The sequence below is a fragment of the Schistocerca piceifrons genome, chromosome 4 (assembly GCF_021461385.2).
Source record: "Schistocerca piceifrons isolate TAMUIC-IGC-003096 chromosome 4, iqSchPice1.1, whole genome shotgun sequence".
In the NCBI taxonomy this organism is placed as follows: Eukaryota; Metazoa; Arthropoda; class Insecta; order Orthoptera; family Acrididae; genus Schistocerca; species Schistocerca piceifrons.
In genome coordinates, this window is record NC_060141.1 from 585,689,774 (window position 1) to 585,709,415 (window position 19,642).

General features: G+C 42.1%; 1 long non-coding RNA gene across 1 annotated transcript; it reads left to right on the forward strand.

The window, feature by feature from the left end:
* The first annotated feature begins 769 nt into the window (after nt 1–769).
* Nucleotides 770–16,912, forward strand: LOC124796269. Its single transcript, XR_007016735.1, has 3 exons — nt 770–841; nt 16,363–16,482; nt 16,571–16,912. It is a non-coding gene; the product is annotated as an uncharacterized LOC124796269 (long non-coding RNA).
* Nucleotides 16,913–19,642: the final 2,730 nt, after the last annotated feature.

A 19,642-nucleotide genomic window follows, 5' to 3' on the forward strand; every position in this document is an offset into this window, starting at 1 on the left:
AAAAGTCCATCCTGAGTAGCAAAATCCAAAAATAGCAGTTTTTCAAATGGTTGTGTGATTTTTGAAATAACAATTTGTTCATACTTCAGTTTTTATATAGTTGGACATCACTCAAATTAGTCACTTCCAGTTGAGTGAGCAAACGACCAACAAGTATGTCTAGTACGCTCCTAGCAATTACTTACAGAACAACAATGTGCAACTAGTCTGTGAAAACATGAGTATAGAATCCATGGAAACTCAGTAATATCAGTGCCTAAGACTTTAATTCAGTCTGGAGAATGTTTTTGCTGAATTGTGTTGTTGTTGGTGGGAGAGCCTGACCACCATTGGCTGTGGAACAAGTGTTTGCTGCATGTGATAACTTTTATTAAGAACTGGACTAAATGAATGTTACTATGCACTTTCCTCTGATAAATTACTGCAAGGCAGTATGTGAACTGTGATATATAGAGTAAATATGGACTGCACCTTGTGTCACACATAGTCATTTTGTTTTAGTGTCTTGTTAGTGCTACTATTGATTCTTGGAGAGTTTTTCTAAAAAAGTGTGCTTCAGTAACATTGTAATTTATTTTCTTGGCAATTTATTTTTTGTATTCTGCCACTGGACTGCTGTTTGTTTGTGAGTGCTGACCTGGCTTGAGTGCTATTGATCTTATGAAGTTGAGAAGCTGGTCATTAAGCCATTAATAGAAAATTGAGGATAATAAATGCATGGAAAATTGAAATCAATACTGTGGCATTGTGTACAGCCCAGTACTCATTAAGGCCTTTCAGCTTTATGACTGCAGAGTGGTATGCTACCAAAGAAGCAATGAGAAGAGACTATGGAAACCAGGTTAGTCAACTTACAAATCTATGAACAAACAATATATGAACAGTACTGCAGAAGAAGGCAGCTGGCAGGGCAGAGAGGGGGGGGGGGGGGGGGGGGGGGGGAGCAGATTACAGAGAACTAGTTGCTATTGTTTATTTACATTCATCAGTCTTTGATGCCACTAGTGTTGATCCCTGGCAAACATGACAAATACACCAACATGACATCTTCCTGTGTGTTGATCTCCCAGTGGTCATGCAACTGCTGTGTCAATGGAAGTTCCGTGTTATCCAGTCTACGTCAAGACAGCTGGCATCAGATGATGTCACCTAGAATATGGAAGACTGTGTCTCATCCCCAGGACAAAGGAGTCCTGTGTAAAACTTCAGAAGATGTGGGGGTGGCTGCACCCCAATGTTGTAGCCTGTGAAGGTGGCAGAGTGCAGAGCTGTCCAAGCACTCAGGTGGTCAGGCAATGGACAGAGGTTCAGAACCCAGTGATGGCTGTGGTGACTGCATCATTGCCGCAGCACTGTCCAGCACAGGCTGGATGTTAAACTATTGCCCAGCTGCTTGACGGTGATGGGTTGACACCATGTGGGTTTAAAGGCAGCTGTCTGGGGCTTACTGTGTGAAAGCCATTGTATTTCTCTGTGAAGCAGCAATGTGTCAAACAGGGACCACTGACAAAGGCATGGTGTCATCACACAGTAGTGGGTCAAACTGCAGAAACTTCCTGGAGGTTGGTGAGTGACACAGCCATTGAGTCATGGAAGCTCAGTGTGGAAACTCTCATTTCTGCTGATCAGGCTGGTCATTGTCCATGGCTTCACCCTAGTTATGCCTCTGCACTGTGACATTGACTTCATGCTGTTGCACTCCATAATAAACTCAATATCATTACAAAATATCATATCACCTTCATTAGAGAAATAGTCAGACAAAACTACATATTGGTCATGCTAAACACTCACTTTCATGCAGCAAAGAAAAATATTCCGTTCTTTTAATTGTGAAGCTAAATGCTCATCCAGTTTCTTCAACAAATTTAAATCACAAACAAGACCATTGAGGTCCCTTCAGAAGAAACGTATAGCTTCCTTGTTTTTGAGGTGATTCTATTTATTTTTCTCAAACAAAAATATGTCCGTTGTGTGGTCTGTCAGTTTCCTCCTAATCATGGGAACAACAAAGAACACATGATGTGATCAGTTAAACCTGCCTGTCAGGAGCATAGTACATGAAAAAAATATATGTTAGGGGTGGGGGAGGGGAGAGTTACGATATTTGCCACAAGACTTTCTTAACATTTTAGTAAAAATGAAAAAAATTGTAACTTCTATATTGTTGTACTTACAATGTTCAAATTTAGTGAATTAATTGTGATTAGTAATCTATATAAGTGTCCAGAATAATATAAGTTTTGAAGCCATTGTTACCAAGAATTCTGTGTATTTTATTTGCATGTTGTCAGTTTTGAGACCCAAATTGAAAGGAACAGTGAAAATGTGTAGTAGTGTTATTTAGAACAAGTATAACCTTCATATTTAATAACATAATGCTTTCTGTGTCTACATGAACATCTGTACTCTGCAAGCCACCCCATGGTGTGTGGCAGAGGGTACTTTGTGTACAAATGTCACTTTCCCCTTTACTTGTTCCAGTTGTATGTGGTTTGTGAGAAGAACAATTGCTGGTAAGCCTTCATTGGGCTCGTATGTCTATTTTTATCTTGATGGTCTTTTTGTGAGATGTACACAGGACGAAGCAACACAGTGGTTGATTCATGTAGAAATGTACACTCTTGGAACTTTAACAGTAGACCGTGCTGTGATGCAGAACACCTCTCTTGTAGCATCTTCACTGTAGTTGACTGAGCATCTCTGTGACACTTTATGCTTACTAAATGAAAAATACTGCTCCTCTTTGGATATTCTCTATTTCCTCTATCAGTTCTATCTGGTACAGATACTATCCTGATTAACAATATTCAGGTGTTGGTCAAACAAGTATTTGGTAAGCTACCTCCTTTGTTGATGGAGTATATTTCTTGATGGTTCTTCCAAAGAATCATCTTAAAACCAACTCATATGCATACTCCTAGATATTTTGTGGAAGTAACTGCTTCCATTCACTCTCCTGCAAATGTGGAATCATACAGTATAGGGTCTTTCTGTCTATGTGTTCACAATGTGTTACATTTGTTTGTGTTGTGGGTCAATTGCCACTTTCTGCACCAAGTGTAGATCCTCTGTAGATCTTCCTTTTGCTACAACTTTCTAGTGTTGCAACATCTCTGTATACAACAACATCATCTGTGAAAGGCTCATGGAACTTCCAACATAATCTGTGAAGTCATGTATACATATTGTGAAAAGGTATGGTTGTATAACACTGCCATGGGGCATGTCTGAAGTTACTTTCACATCGTAAGACTTTTCTCCATTCAGAATAATATGTTGTTTTCTGTTTGCTAGAAATTCTTGAATCCAATCATACAGTTGATCTGATATTTAATACATTCATATTTGTAAAATAGCCAACAGTGCAGAACTGTATCAAATGCCTCCCAGAAGTCCAGGTCTCACTGACAAACAGAGTGAGCTGTGTTTCACATCATTGTTGTTTTCAAAACCTATGCCGGTTCCTACAAAGGAGATTTTCAGTCTTCAGAAATGTCATACACAAGCATGTTCCAAAATTCTACAACAGATTGTCATCAGAGATATAGGCCTATAGTTTTGTGCATCTGTTCAACACCCCTCGTGAATATAGGAATGACCTGCAGTCTCTTCCAGTTATCAGGAACACTTCACTCCTCCAGTGACTAATAGTACACTGCTACTAGTAGAATGACAAGTTTTTTCACATACTCTATGTGGAATCATGTTGGCTTTATTGTATCATCTGAATTAAAAATGTGAAAATATAGGAGGTCATACAAGCTTAGGCATTAACGTAATGGCTTTTTTTTTTTTCCACACAAATTGACACATATCTGATAATGACAAGAATGAGGAAGGAGTCTGATTTGCTCATACTTCCTGTATACAAAGGCACCACCACGGTCATGTTGTGATGAATCACAGTGATTACCTGGCAGCATGTCCGTTTGATTCTTTAACTTACAAGTCTAACCAAACTGATACCATCTCATGAGTCCATCATAGCCACCAAGCTGTACTCATGTATCCAGGCTCATCCCAAACCTTTCCCTTGAATCTATCTTCTCCCACATCTCAAACACCTCCAATTCAGCCACCTTCAAAAATGCTTCCTAAAACTGCAAAATGCCCCATTACAATTGATCACTATTGTGGCGCCGTTGAAATCAACACCAACATCGGTATGCATTCATCTTTGGACTCTAAGCTTTATCTTTGGCTGTTCCACCATGTTCAGTTCAGTTCTTTGTGATCCTTGTATGTGTTAAGGTTAATAAATGAACTATTAATAAATGGGTGTGATTATTGGTGCAACCAACCCACTAATCCTCCACACTGGTGACCCGAAGTTGTAACGTCTTCCGTTTTCGCTGTTTTACTGTGTCCGCGACCTCGGCGTTGGTTATTTTCACGTGTATTACATTGACACAGCATTCGAACAATGGCTTTGGCCCAGCGCCTAACGCCGGATTATGTGATCGACATGCATCGTGATGCGGGTGATGTACACTCACCAGGACTGCAACATGATGCCTCTCATTCGATGATTCCACTGATTTCGCCAGACGTTTTCGAGCCTGTAACAATAAGTGAGGTTAGGAGTGCGCATGACTCCGGCTATCAAACGCCTTTGTTCCTGCCACATGTGCCCTCCCTCATCGACTGTGCAGTTACCTCTTACGGATCTCTGTGAAGTGCGGGACCAATGCAGGTTTCTGCAAATGCTTCGTCGGACAACCTACTACCGCCAGGACAACGATTTGCCACGCCGCAATCTGTGCAGTACCACACGGATACCTGCCACATCACTGGAAGTGCTTCGTTCACAGGTCTACCTCCTCAGCATCTGACCACACCCTCACCTGCCTCAGTTCAGCATCAGCACATGCCTTCCTACTTTGATACCTCGGCCTGCAACAGGAGCAATAACTTGTTATCTGTGCCTGACCTCCACCTCCGTCCCACTGCTACACCTCAGTGTTTTGTGCCACGCCATTCACCTTATCCGCACACCGTTTTGAGTGGAGTGACTATGAACAATGAACATTCACACATTCCATCCCACGTTTGATATCATTTCCCACACTGTGCTTCTGGACAGCCCACACCTCTGCAGCCTCCCTGCAACACAGGTGGCCCCGGCTCTGATCATACGCCGAGCTTTCCGCAGACTAACTTGCATATTCAAAGTTTGAACTTTTTCTCACCTGTCGCCCCGCACCGGCTCCAGTCGAGCTTCCGCTACCATTCTTGGCACATCTCGGTGCTTCATCTGCGTCGGTCTTTCATGACGCATCAATCCAAACACACCCGCAATGTGTTGAGCTTCCACACCTGCAATTGACACATTATGGTGTCTCACCCGCGTCAGCATTCCGCGTTGTGATGGATCGCGCTCAACCGCAACGTGTCTCCTTCACACTGCCACCCAAACAGCCATTGTTGCCACATCCCCTGGAGGCACACTCTCCTGGAATACTACAGCAACAACAGCTTGATTCTGGCAGTGCCCCGACGAACTCAGATCAACCTGTTCTGCCGAACATTCTACAATGTTGTGATGGATCGCGCTCAACCGCAACGTGTCACCTTCGCACTGCCACCCAAACAGCCATTGTTGCCACATCCCCTGGAGGCACACTCCTGGAATACTACAGCAACAACAGCTTGATTCTGGCAGTGCCCCGACGAACTCAGATCAACCTTTTCTGCCGAACATTCTACAATGCTTACCGACACTGCCGCCATTTAATCCTGACAGAGCAACAACTTGGTTCAAAATTGTGGACGATGTGTTCGACCATTACAAACTCGACGACTCAACCAGGTTTCTGTGCCTCATCACCCACCTGCATGACTGGGAGGACTTGACTGCTGACCTGGTTGGCGCCCCAGACTCAACTACCCAGTACACTCTAGCCAAAAAGATAGTTCTACATCGGCTTGCATGCTTAACTGAGGCAGCAATATGGCAAGTGCTCCATGTCGAGCAACTAGCCAATGACAAACCTTCCCAGCTCTGGAGATGGCTACGTGCCCTGGTCAGCGCCAATCTACTCTCTGACACAGCTCTCCTCGCCATCTGGTCAGATAAACTATCTCCTCACATCCACTTTTCTCTGGCTCAAAGGTCTCCTGAACCTGTCGAGAAAAGAATGACAATTGCTGACGAGCTACACGATGCATCACTGCTCTATTTCGCCAGCCACTGCCGACCTGACAAGTCTCAGGTTCAAGCTCATCGCCCTGCATCCAGACGTGGCCAGGGCCATATTGTGCCAACCATTCCGCTCGCTCCGGGAAGCAGTAAACAAGCAATTGGGATGTCACCAGCTCAGCCCACGGTCACGTCCCCTCCTGCAACTGAACTTTCTGTGGCCACCGAACCTCGGCCACCACCAATGGCAACGAACCTTACGCAACCGCACTACCTGTACTGTTACTTCCACACATAGTTTGGTGAGGCGGCACGGAACTGCAGACCACCCTGCTACTTCCCAAACGCCAATCACAGACAGGTTCAGGTGCCACCTCCTGTGCACAACATGACAGGCACCCCCAAATGCTCCATTCTGTCTGGGAATGACCGGATAATTGCAGACGACTTTACATTAAAGACATTTTGTTGGGATACCTTTTCCTAGTGGACACAGGTGCCGATGTTTCGCTGCTGCCTATGTCAGCATTTCGAACATCCACCCTCATCATACTTCACTGCAAGCCGTGAATTGAACTAAACTACAATGCTCGGGTTCATTTTCCCACGTTGTCTCACTCTCCGCAAACTGCTAACTCGAGTGGACTTTTTTAGTGTGCGAAATTGATGAACCTATACTAGGCATTGACTTCTTGTGACACCACAAACTTTCACCGGACCTAGTGCAAGACACCGTGTTTCATCATCCGTCCAAGACTCACTTCCCCTGTGCTCCATCGAGCAACCCCCCCCCCCCTGCCCCCTCCCCCCTCCCTCGTGACACATCGGTCCGGGCTCATCTCATCTATGCTCATCTCTGTCGACAATGTTACAAGAAACCATGCACAAGTGCCTTGTCAAGCTTGAACACGTCGCTCACCTACGCAAGGAAAACCTTGAGCTCTCCTGCCGACTCCACAAAACACAGCTCCAGCTTGTCGAGCTTGAACACTTCACTCACCTACGCAAGGAAAACTTTGAGCTCTCCCTCTGACTCCATGAAACACAGCTCCAGCTCTCTGATGCAGCAAAGGAATTACAGACACTAAAGTAAGGACAAAGCAAGGTCATTAAGTGCGCCGAACCTGCTTGCAATTCCAGAAATCGAGCTTCCGTGTGTTTACATCCCACTACGCCTCGCAACTGTGCTATGAAGACTGCCATAACATGTACTGACAGTTCCGCAGGGCCACACCCTCCTAACACGGCAGCGTTTGACACTCGGCCGGACGCAAGTGCGCATGCGCGATGAGCGTCATGTGTTTTTGAACTGATGGCTCCTACGTCGCCCCTCGCGGACAGCACCCCAAACTACGTAACTTCGGCTCCTGCGTGCTGCCGTGCGACCGCCACTGACAACACAAACAGTGCACTTGCGCCAAGCGTTTCGCCTGCGACCTTGCTGCCACAGGCTGTGCCCTAGGACAATGGACTCACTAATGGCTCACGAGCTCTACCAAGCTCACCTGACCATGGTACCACTGCTTCAGGCCGGCGGCCATCTTGTCGCATTGACTCCTGGTACACTTCACCACCACGGCTCCTGTTGGATCCGCCGAGTGGCTCTGAACACCACGAACCCGCCTCGCCTGCCACGCCCACCACATATTGTAAACAAACTGCCTTCTGTGCCACCGGCAACATTTCTGTCATCACCAACGGCATGGTTTACAAGCTGCGCCTCATGCCAGGTCCCCCCATCTCCAGTCAACTTTGTCCCGAGCGCCTCTCCGACCTCAAAATCAGATTTCCAAACTACTAAGCTCCAGTGCCATTGAACCCTCTGCCAGTAGCTGGTCTATGCCATACATATGATGCACAGGAAAGACGGGACCTGGCACATGTGCGGAGACTACCGCCGACTAAACACACGAACAATTATGGACACCTACCCCATACCCAACATTGCCAACTTTACCAGTTCCCTCACAGGTGCGACCACACTCTCTGTCACTGATTGCAAACGGGCCTACCACCAGATACCCATGGCACCTGAAGACATCAAGAAGACAGCAATCACCACTCCGATCGGGTTATTTCAGTTTCGATTCATGCCCTTCGGTCTGAAAAACGCAACCCAGACCTGGCAACGCTTCATCAACGAAGTGCTATTCAACCTAAAATTCTGCTTTGCATATCTTGATGACATTCTTGTGTTCAGCTCCTCCATCAAGGATAACATTCGACATGTGCAAACTGTTATGAACACTCTCACGGCAGCAGGCATTGAGACCAACCAGGACAAATTGCAGCTACATCAACCCGCTGTCACTTTTCTTTGTTTTTGGGTCTCTGCCGACGGCATTTCACCGCCCCCTGAGAAAGTACAAACAATACTAAACCTACCCAGACCTTCGTCATTCAAAGAGCTCTGGTGCTTTCTGGGGATGGTTAATTATTATTGTCGACATCTACCTCAGGCTGCAGAGATTCAGGCTCCACTTACGGAGTCCTTGGCAGGCACCAACACTTCTGGATCTTGGCCCGTTCCATGGACCCCTGCTATGACTGACTCTTTCACTGCCCTCAAAAATCTTCTTGCTGAGGCATGCACCATCGCGCATCCTCATCCCAATGCGCAGATTTTCATCACCACAGACGCGAGCGATACTGCCATCGGCACTGTCCTTAGCCAGACACTCGACGGCCAAACTTTGCCTCTGCAGTTCTTCTCACACAAGCTCACCAATGCACAATGGAAATATTCCGTGTTTGACAGGGAATTGCTTGTGGTCTATGAAACGAATAATCATTTTAAGACTGACGTTGAGGAACGCCCTCTCTATGTTTTAACGGACCACAAACCCTTGACTGCGGCCATTACAAACCCGCCTCCTCGCCGTTTCAGATACATGGACTTCATATCTCAGTTCATCACCAATGTCAGACACATAAAGGGTGCTGACAATATAGTTGCTGATTTCCTTTCATGAATCGACGCCATCCATTTGCTGTTAGACCTCTCTGAACTGCCTAACCCCAACCCGCCGATGAGGAAACACATAACCTCATTTCAGACTCTACGTCTTCACTACACTTCATCCACACCACCTTCCCTGGCATTTCTGGTGAGATCTGGTGTGATGACAGTACAGGCATGTTACGCCCCCTCGTGCCAACCACGTTCCGTCGAGCTGTCTTCAACGCATTGCATAATTTAGCCCACCCTGGTGTTCGTGCGTCCGTCCGCCTCGTAGCGGAGCGCTTTGTGTGGAGATATGTCAACAAGGACTGCCAGCAATGGGCACGCTCCTGCGTCATGTGCCAATGCTGCAAAGTACACAGGCACTCTTCACTCCCCCTCGGCGCCTTTTCGATCCCTCCCTGGCGTTTCCAGCATATTCACATTGACATTGTCAGCCCTCTCTTCCCCTCTAACGGCTATCGTTATGTTCTGTCGTCTATCGACCGAACAACACGCTGGGTCGAGGCTGTCCCCCTCTCCAATATTACGGCAGAAACTGTTGCTCGAGCTTCGTCGAGTAATGGGTATCGGGTTTCGGATGTCCAGCCAGTGATGACTGACCAGGGCAGACAATTTGAGTCAGCCCTGTTCAACGGGATTTGTAACATTTGCAGCATCCGGCGCAGCCGTACCACAGCATATCGCCCGCAAAGTAACGGGCTAGTCGAGCGCTGGCACCACACTTTCAAGGCGGCTCTTTGATGCCACGACTCTCTATAGACGGAGGCCCTTCCCCTTGTGCTACTTGACATTCGTGTGATCTATAAGGAAGACCTCAAAGGCACAATAGCTGACTTCGTATACAGCCAGAACATTGTTCTCCCTGGTGAACTTGTGAGCTCTTCCGCTTCTCTCCCTCAGTCTGACTTACCTTCCTTCGTGGACAGTGTCAGATGCCACTTCATCAACCTCCATATCCCTCCGCCCGCCATCCATTCCTGCCCTGAGGTTCATGTCCCGAGATCTCTGGACAATTGTGAGTAAATCATGCTCCGAGATGACGCTGTCCATGCTCCCCTCCAACCTCCATATACTGGCCTGTACTGAGTTCTCCGGCCCTCAGCTAACACCATTCAGATGAAAGATTCAGCTGTTACAGTCTCTCTCAACAGACTTAAGCCTGCTCATGTCGAGCCTTCTTCCACTCCCCTTCAGGCCACGACCACGCCACTCACTGTCGTGGCTCACGATGCTCTGACCACTCCCTCCACATCGGACTTACACACTCGATCGAGTGACTTCCAACTCCAATCTTCAAGCTCTCCCAACCTCGCCCTCTACTCCGGTCTCACGCACTCTCTCGAGTGACCACATGCTCCCCACATTGAACTTACCTATGATCACGCCCTCACCGCCGGGCCCTTCACTGGTCCCTTCAACCTCTCCACCGTCACCTGCCTCGCCCTGTCGAGGTTTCTCATGCCCCCCCTGTCTTGAGCGTGCCCTCGCTCAAGGTGTTTGTGCCTGTCCCCCAAGACATAATCCACGATATCTCAATAATACTGCGTGATTATACACTGTTTGTTGTGTGTTTCTCTTCATCAAGTGCTCATGACACAACCTCTGCCATTCCCTGCCACCTGGTGAAATGTGTTTGCCTCCCGCCCGACGTAGACCTGGACATGCTTCGTGTGTTCGCCACACCCACCGGAGACATCGTTGTCGTCGCTCTGTTCCACCCACAAACCGCTAGCCTACCTGCCGCTGCACGACCAGCATGCCCAGTACAATGCCCGGCTTGCTTCAACGACTTCCAGGTTCGGTGGCCAAACCTTCCTTCACGACATCTACCCACACAGCTCCCCGACGTCACTGTTGAGCTGACCGTGACCGTGGTACGGCTCCCGCAAACCACCCCTGCCGACTCCATAGTCACTCCCCCCCCCTCCCCCAACCTCTCAAGAGTTTTCCATACTGCGGGGGGGGGGGGGGGGGGGGGGGGGGCTATTTTGTGCAGTTGAAATTGACACCAACATCAATATGCATTCATCTTTGGACTCTAAGCTTTATCTTTGGCTGTTCCGCCATGTTCAGTTCAGTTATTTGTGATCCTTGTATGTGTTAAGGTTAATAAATGAATTGACCAATAACTGCAACTCATTTCCCAAAACCTAGTGTCCTGTGTCAAGGGCACCAACTACTTGCTTCATCACCCCTTCCACCATCCCCACCCCACTATCACCTGGCTCTTTTGCATTCATTCTTGATGCTGCCTCCCTGTACACAGGCATCCATCATGTTTATGGCCTTGCTGTACTCAAGCACTACTTAACATTTTTGCAAAGGTAATCTCTATGTTTCTAGCATGATACTTGACAGGGATTTCTTTGTCTTTTGGTATTTTTCTTAATATTTCATTCAGGTAGACACGCTTTGTTGGAACAGAAAAAACTTTCTCTATATTATATAGTTTATTTTTGTCACTGGTACAGATGCTTATGTATTTTCTGTAAGTGTGTATGAATTGAATGTGGATTAAAACATACGTGAGTATTAAACTGTGACCTACTACATTACAGATGCATAAATTCATTCATTTTCTTCAAATTTTTACAATGCGTTTGTCCCATCCACAAGAGTCAGAGGTTGCCAACAGTGAATGGCAGGAGCTTCTTGTGATCGCTGACTGTTGTGTAAACTGTGACAGTGGGGCTGCAACAATGAATATTCTGTCATTAGCATATTGCATCACTTGCACTGCGAACATAAAATAGAAAAAAAACAAAGGCATTTATGAAATATGCTTTCCAATAATATTATTTTATACAAATAATATCATTTGGATTCACATCAATTCTTTAACATATATTAAATTACTATGCCTTGTCACCTTTATTTGCTAAGGACTGAAGTATGAAAGCTCCAATTCTGATACACTACATTGGCCATAAATAATTCCTTTACCACTACAGACTACCAGGTCTCTCTCACTTATTCTCAATTATAGGGCTGTTAAAGCATACACAACATAACTTTCTGATTATTTCAACTTCAGAAAAGTAATAATTAACCTTTTTAAGAGTTTGAAGAAATATATTTTGAACCAGGTTTGTACATTATTTATGCAAGCAAAGTACAATCAGTGTAATGTGATACACATGGACTGCACCTGCAGATTGCTTAATATGTTGAGCAGGGTATTTAATGATTTTTCAGGATAAAAACCATATCCGGAAATTAAATGTTTTGATAGTATCCGGGATCCGAGTTTGTCAACTGATCATGTAAAGTAATAGGTCAGTATTTCTCATTTTAGTAAGAAATACAAACGAGCTTCACAACACACATTACATTAGAAAAGGAGTTAAAAATTAGGCTTCCAACTCCAGTGCAGAGTGTACATCAGCAGTGTGAAGACTGTCACACTCATGTTACACTAGTAGCTTTTAATAATCTTCATTGCATCAACAGAATACAGTCAAGAGGTGTAAGATAATGTTTGATAATGGTGGTAATGCAACATGTTTTTCTTTGTCAGTCATTGGAAGGTAATAAGGCTTGAAAAAGATTGATTCATGGTCCTTGATCTTTAACTTAAAACAATACCCTCTAAACATACCAGACTTCTATGAAAAATACTTTTCACTGATTTGATTGATTTTTTATTTGGTCCTATTTGATTACATTTTGTACAAAGTGTGTACTTGTAATATAGGATAAGTCAACTTAAACCTATTTTATTGCCATATTTAACCTATTTATTACAATTTAATACATCGAAGTGGCAATACTTATAATGATGTTGCATACATTTTTCATTCATTTTTTAAGTCCTGAAAGTTATTTACATACTACATTACACTCACATTTACATTTTTCTCTCAGTATTCATGTTCTCATGTTATTTACATATCATAATATGTTCAGTTAGTTACAGTACCTCTATAACAGTAATAGTAGCATTTTCATTCATTGATGCATGTACTCTTCTGCACTATAAAATTCTTTTTCCATTAAATAATCCTTTAAAAGTTTTTAGAATGTCTTTTTGCTCACATTGTCCTGCAAAAACTCTTTGGAAAGCAATTAATGAGTTTGACACCCAAGTATCGAGGACCTCTTTCAGCAACTCTCAGCCAGTGTTGTATACTTCTCAGTTGGCCTTTATTTCATGTTTCATATGTATGAATGCCTGCATTTCTTTCTAGTACTGCACTTCCTTTTATTAATGATATTGTTTTGTAAATGAATAGAAATGGAAAAGCCAGTACTTTTAGACTATGGAAAACAGTTCTACATGAGTCTCTTTGTTTCTTGTTTGATGTAAATATTCTTTTTGTATTTTTGCTGCTGGGGTTTCCCCAAACAATAATTCCACATTGTAGGTATGGCTCAAATAGAGCACGGTACACTGTACATAGAAGCTTCTTGTTGGCATAATGTGCAAGCTGTTTCATAACTGATATTGCAGTGCTTAATTTACAGCAAACATTATGTGTTGACTCCACTGAGGCTTATTGTCAACTGTAATCCCCAAAAATTAAATAGTGGTAACTTCTTCCAGACTCGTTTCATCTATGAATATATCTGTGTGTTCTTCCTTTTCTCTATTTGTGAACACCATGAACATTGTCTTTTTTAGATTTAAAATTAAGTCATTTTGTATAAGCCACTATGCTGTGTTATTTGTTGACACAGACTCACTTCTTTCCAGTGTTTCCAGAATTTTTTCTACATTCATTAGTGACATGTCATATGCATATAGTATTTTTTTATCTTTTTCGCTTACATCAATATTGTTTACAAATAGGTTGAACAGAAGTAGGCCAAGTACAGATCCTTGGGGCATGTCATACTTAATATTTCTGATTTCAGATCTGCATCCAGTTTCTGCTTCCACATACTGCTTTCTGTTGCTGATGTATGATTTTATCCACTTGGCTTCATATCCACGAATTCTATACCTTTCAAGTTTATCAATAAGTGTAGTGTGGGTGATTGTGTCAAACACTTTACACAAATCTAGAAACCCCTTATCTTAATCAAAAATGATGTCATCTGCTCTCTTTCTTCTTGTATGAACATTGTACACCTGATGATAACTTGCTTAACATCCTTGTCTAGATGTTGTTCCATGTTTTTACCTCAGCAGTATCCTCCTCCTCCCCCACCCCACACACTAACCTCCAATATCTGCTCGTTTGAACTGCTAGATCCATTAAGTCAACTCACACTGTTTTATAAGGCCCCTCTTCCTGCCTTGTATCCTGCTCCACCATCCCCATAACTATTTATTTTCTATATTTTTACCATGAATGAAATATGAGCACACAAACATATTCATAAATGCACAACTCATACATTCATGGCCACTGTTGTCTCAGGGTGCTGATGCCTGACTGCCTTATTGAGCCCTGGGAATGAATGTGGCCACATGTGTGTGAGTTGCATGTGTATGAATGTGTGTCTGTGTGTTTTTCTATGTCTCAGGAAGACTTTTTCCATTAGCTTAGTCTACTTTTGAATCTACCTTACATATGATCGAGCGAGGTGACGCAGTGGCTAGCACACTGAACTCGCATTTGGGAGGACAATGGTTCAATCCCACGTCTGGCCATCCTGATTTAGGTTTTCTGTGATTTCCCCAAATCACTCCAGGCAAATGCTGGGATGGTTCCTTTGAAAGAGCATGGCCAACTTCCGTCCCCATCCTTCCCTAATCCGATGAGACCGATGGCCTCACTGTCTGGTCTCCTCCCCCAAACAACACAAACCAACCCAACACTTAAATATGCCTGTCTGCTGCTCAATGTCTCCTCTTTGTTGTGAGTAGAATCTACCCTATTTCAATGTTGTTATACCATACTGTGTTTCCCATTGTTTTATTTTGCCTAGTGTTTTTTGTATTTTGTTTGATAGTGTAATCCATATTAAAATTAATGACATTTTGAGGAAAAAGAGAGAGGGACTAAACAACAGACATGCACAGAGCAGCAGAAACAAACTTACTAGTTGTGCATGAAAGAATATTATACTAAAAGAAAGGCCAATGAATATTGTTTTTGTGATCTGTTCGCATAAGAAGAAGAATAGATGAAAGACACATACATAATGCCTAACAAAAATACAGTAAGTGGAGAAAAGAGTCAGAAGGAGAAATATAATTAAATACAGTTAAACTGATCTCTTTGATGCAGAGGTTAACCTACCAGATTAGCACTAAGAGAATAAAAATTCTATGAAAAGCAATGCAAGTAATGACATTCCTGTCTTTGAGCCTGATTATATTTTTTTTGCAATAATCTCATTTCTGTTCTTTCTGTTACTGTGGTTATTATTCCTCATAGTCTGATCACTGATTTTTGAGCTGAGAATTCAATTTCTTTTTGTCCTCCATATAAAGACATCCACAGTTATCAGTTGCAGGTGTTCACAGTGGAAGGTGCCAAGCTACTGTCCCAATTATTAATCTGTATGCCCTTCCACATATGCTGCTGAGCCATTATCTATTTCTAACTAATGTGGAAAAGTGTAACAATGAAAATAATATGGAAAAGTGTAATATGTACTATATATGAAGTCTTCACGGGTTGTCAGCCAAGTAGCATCGTCGTCTCGTAGCAACATTTCGATGGAATATGTCTCCATCATCTTCAGGCAAAGTGTCATTTGGGGGGGGATGAGACACATTCCATCGAAACATTGGTACGAGACGATGACGCTACTCGGCTGACAACCCGTGAAGACTTCATATATGAAATTCGCCGAGAAAGCCTGCACTTGCATGTAATATGTACTAATTTATTCATTTCAAGGTCAAAGCATTTGTGTTAATGTTTACTTACAAGTAAATTTGTTTTTGGATGGGCTCCACCTGGAGCAAACATGGCACTGTCAGAGTTAAACTTTAAAAAGTGCAGTTTTCTTTAATGAAGTTAATGGGGAAGCCAGAAAAAAATGACAAATTGTGAAGGAAAAATAATTATAACACAAAACATAAAAAACCACAAAAAGCACAACATGTAGTAATAACAAAGAAAATAAAAAAAACACTGATAATGCTGTAACTTCAGTAAAACATGTCTGTGCAAAAGAAGAAAAAATGGTGTTTTCTGCAGGTGGATCCCAACCAAAAACAAATTTGCACTAATCTGTTTTATGTTTATGTATTTTTTTACATAGCTGGATGGATAAATATGCATAAGCTTTTATAACTGTTGATTACATTTGCTGTTTTGGGAGATCATGAATTAGCTGAATGTTTTTTTTTTTAAAGGTATGCTAATTACTGGTGGGTACCAATTGCTGGTCCCCATCTTGGAGGTATTTTAGGAGCACTTTTTTATGTATTCTTTGTGGAAATGCATCACAACAAGAGTTAATAGGATCATTAAAGGTTAGTTAAGTGATGTGTTTTGATTATTCTGTAGAAAGCATATTGTTCTGTAATATACTGAGTAACGTGTTTTAACATATGCTTATAGGTCCACACGCTACAAACAGCAGTAGATTTGGCTCCTGATTTGAAAATACACCAGCATAATTTTGTGTGTGCACCTGCACTTGTGAATACACAAATGACAAATTTTGTGAGAAGTCAATCAAAGAGCATATACTGCAGCACTGAATCTCACAGAAAGTGTTCAACTACTCAGGAATATATTTATATACTACTGAAATCTTATTTCATATAATATAACTAGCCAATAGAATGAAATGTACAACTTCTAAGACAGGTTATATATGCAAACTTCTTCTGAGAATTTTGCTTATGAACTAATAGGAAATATTAGACATTTCAAATATTTAATGATTTTAATGTTACATTCAAGGGAAATATATGTAAATAAACCATGTATTTTTCATATTAAATTGATTTTTATTAAAAAAAATCTAGTGGGCATTATATAATTTCTCTTTTCATATTATTCAGACTTTCATAGTTGTAAACTTAACAGAAGTTTTCTGATTTTAGCCCAGTGTATGTTATTCAGATTTGCTGGTGGCAGTAGCCAGCAATCTCAAAGGGTAGTGACTTCCTTTCATTGTTAATTTATGTCAACATACAGGAGGTATTTTCATAGAAAGAAGCTGTATTGGTGCACAGGTTGATCATTAATGTGTTTCATATTTACAACTTTTTCATTGGGATGCAGCAGAGGATGGCCTATCTGAGATATTTAAATTAATAAATTATGAAATATTCTCAACATACTGTTTTGCACACTGGCTACCATTTTCAGTACACAGAACAATCCTTTTCAGTATACAGAACAATCCTCAGACCAACCACTGACATGCAGTCATCATGTTCACTTCCCAAGTATAGTAGGAGTGTTAAATATGAAACACCTACTTTGGAAGTGAACATGACACCTGCGCGCTAGGGAATGGTCTGAGGATGGTTCTGTGTACTTAAACTGGTAGCCAGTTGGCAAAATAAAAGAACTGCGACTATAGACTAAAAGATATACTATTTCTAATAAATTATGAGACATAATAACTGGCCAGCACTTACATTCAGGATGTGAAAAGTGTATTAGCAATGATGAACACATATAAAAGTATGCTACAATAGCCTTGATTTTGGAATTAATAGTGCATCCCTCAGTGGGAAGACAGTGGGTTGAAGAAGCATAAAAAGAATGGGCAGCTCTCTAGGACCACAGAATGAGTGCGAGCCATCTGTAGACAAAGTTTTGTCTCCTCTAGTCCCCTCAATATGCGGGTTCCTTTCATCCTGGAGTCTGAGTGAGTTGCCCTTTGTTTTTTACCTCCCTTTTTATCCTCCTTGAGGAATGAAGTAATAGTTCCAAAAGTTAGTATAACTTCATGTGGTACACTCAGTAAGATTTCTGAATTCATTTGTATACAGCATACTATTACACTCTCAAGAGCAAAGAAATTAGAAATAATAGAATTTTTATGTTGTGAGTGAGTCTGTCAGCAGTACTAAAAATTACATCTTGCAAAAATAAATACTACCCAGCAGTTATTTAATTTATGGTCAGGTACACCAGAATTCTCCATGCATGAACTTACACATCCCAGTATTCTAATTTTTAAAGATTGTCACTTCATCAAAATATCTACACTTATAATGGGAACACACCAAGTGAGGCAGCACAGTGGTAAAACTCAACTCACATTTGGGAAGGTGGTGGATCAAATCCCAGTTTGGCCTTGTAGTTTTATTTTCTGTGGTTTCCCCAAATTTCTTATGGTAGATGTTGGAAGGTTTCTTTGAAAAGAACATGTTAAATTACCTCCCCTATTATCCCCTTCTCCCCCAGTCTGATCTTGTACACTTTTAGCCACTGCGGTACACTGAGCAAGTTTTCTGAATTTATTTGTATACAGCATACTATTACACTCTCAAGAGCAAAGTAATGAGAAATAATAGAATTTTTATGTTGCATTAAAATTCTGTAAATAAATTCTTTCAATAAATCAGTGAATTAGAAGCAGGAATCTGTATCACCACCTCCTTTCACACTCATGATGGCAATGATGCAATGTTCAGTGAAGTCCATGGGACACCAAAGTGTTGGGTATCAATATTACTAACCAACTAACCTGGTTCATGGTGCACTGTCCCAGTTGCAGGCTGCCTGTCTTACGACTTTCAGGGCCAACAAAAATTTGTTTTCAGTTTTTCATGTAATTATTCACCAAATTTAAAAATTAAAAATGCAGCCATAATCTACTCATTAAGAGCTATAATCATATGTTAACATTTAAACATTGTACGACAAGTATTACAGTTGGATACTCTGTGCATATCTTGAGGCAGCATGACTCATGGCATGTAAATTACCCACACTATATTAGTTCAATATTTGAAAATGGCCCAAATAAACAAGTGCCATACATAGCTAATGATGTGGTAACATCTAGGCTATACCATAGTGAAGATGATGTATGAATACTTGAGCTTACAGTGCTGCAACACTTAGTGGAGTGCTCTTAAACAACCATAGTCAATGAGCAAGGTCAAGATGTAAAAGTGAGTTCTGTATGCCAAAAAGGAATAAAATGGAATGCAGACAGATGCTTCATCTGGCATGGGATATATTATCTATTTGTGTAAGAGAAAGATTTAGTAGACAAAACAGATGACCCACACAGAAAGGGAAGTGAAGGAAGGAATAAGGGGACACTATCTCAGTAGAGAGCTATAAGTATATAGGGAGTGCCTTTCTGTGATAAGTGGTGTATTTTACAGTGTTTATAAAGGTAGTACACCATTTTTAATTTTTTTTGGCTTATCCCAAGCTAGCAAAGTGTACAAACTTACTGGTATTGTGTAACTATGAAAAATTTAATGAAAAAGGAGACAGAACTCCGAACATTGTTATCCAATAATGGCACAAAGAGCATAAATGAATTGGTACAGGTAAAAGTCACAGAAGTTTTCAAATACTCTCCAGCATGTGAATCCTCTGTGCTGAGTATATGGCAATAATGAATTTGATGCTTAAATATATACTGCAGGGCACACCCAAGAATCATCTGAGGACCAAATCTCCTCAATAATGAGTCACCAGTTTTATTTT